At 41.9% G+C, this 6,580-nt stretch overlaps 1 non-coding gene across 1 annotated transcript; it reads right to left on the bottom strand.

Moving 5' to 3' along the window:
- Positions 1–372: 372 nt before the first annotated feature.
- LOC145413915 (5S ribosomal RNA) lies at positions 373–491 on the bottom strand. Its single transcript, XR_013899792.1, has one exon. It is a non-coding gene; the product is annotated as a 5S ribosomal RNA (ribosomal RNA).
- Between the last annotated feature and the right edge of the window lie 6,089 nt (positions 492–6,580).

The raw sequence follows: 6,580 nt of genomic DNA, 5'->3' as shown, positions 1-6,580 counted from the left end.
TGTGTGTGTGTGTGTGTGTGTGTGTGTGTGTGTGTGTGTGTGTGTGTGTGTGTGTGTGTGTGTGTGTGTGTGTGTGTGTGTGTGTTTAGCTCTTGTTTCTGCACTTATTCCATCCATACATCTTAACAATCATTTCAGAAAAAAGTTTTACTTTATAACAATTTTATGGAGGCTTCCAATAAAATAATCATCAGCTAAAATATAGAGCAGAATTTACCTGTACAATAATCACTATCGCGATTACAGATACATTCATTCATTCATTGCCAGACGCCATGTATCCCAAACAGGGTGGTCAAGGGCTTAGAGTTAATTGTTTTACAGGGAGGGGCACTAATCCTCCACCAACCCCACTTAACACGTAGGGAGTTATGCCAACAGCATCTGGTGTTCCCAGGCGGTCACCCATCCAAGTACTAACCAGACCCAACGTTGCTTAACTTCGCTGATCGGACGGGAAGCGGTGTACTCAACGTGGTATGGCCGTTACGATATATGTAAAAGGTTTACGTGGAATGAAGTAACATAAATCCCTGAAGTTTTACACAGTCTAAGATGAGGTATGAGCGCTAGAGAATGTTTTTTGGCTTTAACTCACGTACTATAGCTCGAATGCTGGTTTGTGTATGAAAAGAAACATCCCCGGTTGTTAAGTAGCGTTTTGGTTCATAACACGTTCGTGTACGCCTTTCTGTTCTGGAGTTATGACTGCTGAAGAAACTACAACGAACTCGATATTTTTGCACCCGGATTCCTCAACTCCAAAGGTTTACAGGGCTTTGAGAGTAGCTCAGCACTTAAATAACGAAGGTCTTGTAGTCTGCAAGCTTGAAGTTGGGCTTCGTGAGAGTTTTGGTCCATGCGCACTTATACATTATGTACCGTGATGTCATCTGACCCAGTCACAAACTCGCAACATTGTATTATTATGCAAGTCTACTAAGGCCTGTCGACAACCCAGTGAATTTTGCTCTGCTCTAACCATGCCACGTTTGCCGTCCGACTGGAATAAATTTTCAAAACATTTATCATTGTTTCAGAAGTGGCTGTTCATAAGCACAGACATTAGTGTATTAGTGTACTAGTATGTACAGTATATACCGTTTGCCCCGCCCCTGTAACCACCGGGAGAGGACGCGCCGCCCTCTTCACATGATGGTCACAGGCCATCTGTGGGAAGAGGGGCAGTTAGAGCCCGGCAGCCACGAGAGACAGATGTATTCGACAGAGTAATGCAAGGCGGCAGTGATCTATGACAGATTACCCAGTCTTCCTGCAGTCAGGTGATGCCATATCTCTCCATCCGGCAGCCCCAAGAGGTAAATGCAACACAGGGTATTGCGACCTCAGTAGCGATTAGCAGATCAGCCCAGTCCCGTTGCAGTTCTGTGACTCCGTATGTCTCCATTTGCCAGTATTTTCTTTCTGTTTTCTGATTTAAGAGTGTTTGGTAACTTGACGCGTGAGTGAGTGAATTTGTTTGCTTAAGTTCTCTTGCACCATAAGAATTCGTTTTGCTGTAATTAATAAATTTACAGCTTTCCTTTTGAGCTCGATTAAATGCAATATCGTGTTTCATTCTTCCAAACTGTTCTTAATTTACTTTGCTCCCAGCTTGCACGAACTTTTCTTCATATTAATCACGACTGGCAGGTAGGCCAGTTCTTTTGTATTACTTCATAATAAAACCGTTGCGCAAGCTAGGAGAGGTGAAAGCATGAGCCTGGTTTAGTATTACTAAGTTCCAGGGTAAATTATTAATTGTCAGGGGAAAGGTTTCTTTCTCTAGAGGCCAACAGTACTTTATAATTCAGAATTCAAGAGTGACTATCTCTCGCTGAGTACTGTGTGATGAGAAAGTTTATAAATTTCTCGTTTTCAGAGAACTGGCAAAGTATGTCAGAATAAAATGAAAACCTAAGACTAATTTTATACGTCAAAACCCGTTTAAAACCCCTTTCCTTTTTGACAGACCCTACACCATCCATACATAATAATCGCCACCAATATTACTGATTAACACTTTCAAACGATTTGCAGTTAGTTAAAGAGTGACTTCTCAAAGTGATTAGGTTGATACAGTTAATCATTAGCCCCTTCCGTACCAAGTCTTTCAAAAAATGAGTAAAACTGTATGGAAGCTGAGAGAATAGTGTAAAACCAGGATGTCCTAGGGCTGAAAGGGCTACGGGCAGAAGTCGACGAACCTCCTTGGCAGCATTTACAGAACATGATAAAACTCATCAAACAAAACAAAAAAAATCTTAGCAGAAATATATTTACACAAGAAATATAAGATGCAGTGAATTACTCATATAAGAATTCCTTCTCATGCGGAAGGCTGCTGCCTTAAAACTTTACCAGCAAAAAATTATGATGCAGTTTTCGTGCCAACTGCAAATTTATGCAGCACCACCATTTTATTCTGCCCTCCCTCTCCCCCTCATTATCTCCTTATCTCTCTCTCTCTCTCTCTCTCTCTCTCTCTCTCTCTCTCTCTCAACCACAAAGATTTCTGAGGCAGTGGGTTATCTGTATGTGGGAGGAGGTTGGGTGCTGAGGGAGGGGAAGTCGGATGAAGAGGAAACAATATTCCTCGAAGGAAGCAACACATTATTACGAAGGTGAGGAATGACATGTATATGGATAAAAATACTGCATGTATACTGGTGAGTGAAATGCTTAAAGAAGTGACGGTTTTAAGAAACAATGTTTTGGAGGGACACCGTATATAAACAATAAACAGCATCTGAGCTATACGGGGTATGAAATACATACCCAGGGTGGGGACACGCTTTTTCTAATGAAGATTACTCCAGGCTGGGGATAGGGCAAGAACTCAAACGGTGGCAAATGTGACAGGACGATGCTGATAAGAGAAATACTGTAAAGAACAGAGTTACAATGAGGTGGTGAGGAGCTTACTTTCGTTCATACAGACTTACAGACGATCATAGAGAAATACTACTTGTGATGCAGAAAATTTACCTGCATAATTTCAAGTAACGAGAAATCTATCAAAAACAATAATCCAGACTGCGGTAATTTACAGTCAAAGAAAGAGGAAAGATGCAAGCAATGGGAGAGGATAGGAGAGGTAAATTTAATGGGAGAGGGAGAAAGACATGTACAGCCATGGACAACAAATTCAAAGACATTCAAGAGATATCGTGGGTGAAATGGGAGTCTGAAGCTTAATGCAAGTGAATATCTGCTTAATAACATGGTAGGTCAAGATGATGGCATGACTTACAGTGACGGCATGACCCACGAGACACTCGCTCAAGCGACCCCTTCTCCCTGTCACTTGTGCTTACAAACACTCATTAACACCGTGGGTCATCTAATCAATAAAGTTCACGTGTCTGTACATGCATTTAATTTTATATATACAATGTACATCTGTACATTTTGCAAAAAAAAAAAAAAAAAAGCAAATAATTCGGAAACGTTTAACTGGAACTGATTCACATGACACCTGAACCATTTTTCACCAACACTTCTAAACATAGCGTATTGTGTTCATGAGGAGCCGGCAATGCCATACTATGCTGTGTTCTGTGTTATGAAGTCCACTAAAATTAAATATGAATTGTGCTGCACTGCAGTACGAAGCAAATATGGAATGCATATAAAATGAGAGTTCCGTAATAATCTGAAGTATGTATCTGCTTATTGCGCATTAAAACAATGAGTATCATTAACAATGAGTATCATTCTGAAATAATGCCACAACGAAGATATACCTTGGCATAAAATAAGGCAGAATGAAACGACTGGTTGAGAACACAGAAAATGGTTTTAAAGAGAACAAAATAAGGACAAAGTAAAGTGACAAGGTACAGAAAACTGAGAAAAGAAATAGAAGGCAAGAATACCAGAGCAAAAATGAGAAAGAAAATGTGAGCGAGAGAAAGAATAAGAACAGAGACTGTGTGGATACAAAGAATATCAGATTATTCATCTCCTCCCCACCAGCTACAATCACACACAACGTCTGCCTCACTGCCTCACCAGGTTACACAGTTTTAACAGTTCCATGGGATACCCGAAGGTGATACCAGTTAAAACTAAGCTACCTTACACGGTCTCATTTTTTTTCTTCCTGTGAAAACCAGTAACATTTCAATCTCCCAACCCCTACGCCACCCCCACACCTGACCTCATGAACCAAGTTCCCCTCAGCCACCCACCACACACCTGTCCCCCTCACCCATAGCCCTCCCCTCAGCCATCCTCCACACACCTGTCCCCCTCACCTCACAGTCACCCTCAGTTACCCATCACACACCTATCTTCCTCACCCCGCAGTCCCCCTCAGCCACCCACCACACACCTCCACACGCTTTTCCCCCCTCACCCCCCAGTCCCTCCTCAGTCATCCACCAAACACCACACCCCACAGTCCCCTTCTACCACTCACAACACACCTTCACATACCTTTCCCCCCTCGTCCCCCAGTCCCCCCTCAGTCATCCACCAAACACCTCTTCTCACCCAACAGTGCCCCCTCACCTACCCACAACATACCTGTCCCATTTGACCCCACTATTCCCCTCAGCCATTCACCACAGGAGAGACGAAATGAACGATTACAATCAAACCGGTGCTCATTATGTTCTTTGCAAATAAATAATGTCTTCTCTTGTAATTTGAACATGAACTGCTATATTTATGTGTACTTATTACTGCATAATTAAAAGCAAGCAATAACGAAACATTATGGGCATATACTGCTGAATCACTGTTTATGTACCTTACCGTACCAAAAGCACTTGTAGGCTTAGCTGTTTGTCTGTTAAGGGTGATGTATCCATTCATAATAAGCAAATCTCCAACATACAACTGTGAATATTCACCGTGAAAACAGCGTTGTTTAACATGCTACTAGCATTTAGTCAATGACAGGGTTCAGGTTATTTCCTAAAAACAGCTTCACCTTTTTAATCAATCAATCATTTGCTGTCAGCAGCACAACACAGTGCACCAGGCAGCCTCACAATGCGATATGCCACATATATTCATACCGAAAGCCAAACTATCACCTGTTTACTTACCTGTGAAAAATGAGACGTGTAGACCCGTTTCTTAGCACGGCTTCCTCACTTGTGTACATTACTTAATCATAGTGTATTACAGCAGCTGGCCACCACTCTGCCACACAGCACGCTCATCACCTCTCTCCGGCACCAACTCCCACACTCGCCTGGAAATTAGAGCGGAAATTAGTGAAAAAAAAGCACTTGTAAGCGTAACTGTAACAGGAATGATAGTAAGAAAATGCATACAGTGTCTTTACAATAAAAAACCCACCACCTCCTTCAGGAATTCTCTCGCTGCCTTCGTCTCTACTTTCCCGGTTACGCCTTTCGTTACCTTGAGATCATTCTTACTCCCGAATCTCCATCCTTCCTCCCCCAACCCCATCCCTCCTTACCTTGGGAACAATTCATCCCTTCAACTACATCCCTCCTGCCCCTGACTCAATCCTTTCTCCCCCAGGTTCGTTCCTCCTCCTCCTGATTCCATCCCTCTTCTACCTTCAGCACATTAATCCTTAAGCAAATTCTACTCACTGAGTACTTGCTTTCACTCTCTCGCAGACGCTGTCAGTCGGCAAATGCCTTCCTTGGATCATAATACAGCTATAAGCAGTAGGATATTCACATAATGATGCAATAACGCTGAATAAAACACAAAAACAAAGGCAAACTTACACACATCATATACATTTACACATATAAAATAGACATGAAAATTTTTAACAATTTCATACAGCAAAAACATTTACAAAGACATAAAACTGACATGAAAAACGTATCACGACAGCTTTTCTACTCCAGGTCCCCATCCAGCTACAACCAGGTGTTTAGCGGCAGCTCAGGCCTATAGTCGGCCGTAATTCAGCAGCCACCACACCCACCATTTGTTTTTGTTAAGAGAATTATAATGACGTCAACTGCTACATCTGAGCAGGTTTCTTTTGCAAATCTCTGGGATCAGCGAGATCCGGCACAATTACCGTCTACTGAACAAATCATCTTCCTCCAAAACTGGGTTCGAGTTAAAGTCTGACCGATTTGACGTAATTAGCACTAGACTCTTGCGGCAGACACTGGTGGCATAAATAATCTGACAATGAGAATACTTCGTCTCTGGAACACCAATTCTTACAGCAATTGTAACTGTCGTTTTCCTTGTGGTCAGTAAATACCGTACATCTAAAATACTGCAAATATCTCAATAACTGTCTATCAATGGAACTGGTAGGGTCACGTCATCAATTTGTGGGAAGATTTCTAATCAAAACTCACAGATCCTACGCCTCCACTTTCATTTGTTATGCTGACTACAGTATGCGTACCGACAACCAAGCAGCGGCTTTTGATATATAAAACAGCGTCCATTATTATCTTTGCCTATTAACACGTTTTGGCAAGTTTTATTTTTTTTTATAAATAGTTAAGAGTCAAACTTTTCCTTCACCAGCTCTGTCAAGGCCATAACTACACTACTGGCACTTCCATTGGCAGCTGTTATCATTGGCAGCTGTTATCAGCACCGTTGATCAAGACAAACT

This window comes from Coenobita brevimanus, chromosome 97, assembly GCF_032717465.1.
Source record: "Coenobita brevimanus isolate Jiangsu-jjx chromosome 97, ASM3271746v2, whole genome shotgun sequence".
NCBI classification, from domain to species: domain Eukaryota; kingdom Metazoa; phylum Arthropoda; class Malacostraca; order Decapoda; family Coenobitidae; genus Coenobita; species Coenobita brevimanus.
This window is presented reverse-complemented; position numbering and strand designations above follow the sequence as displayed.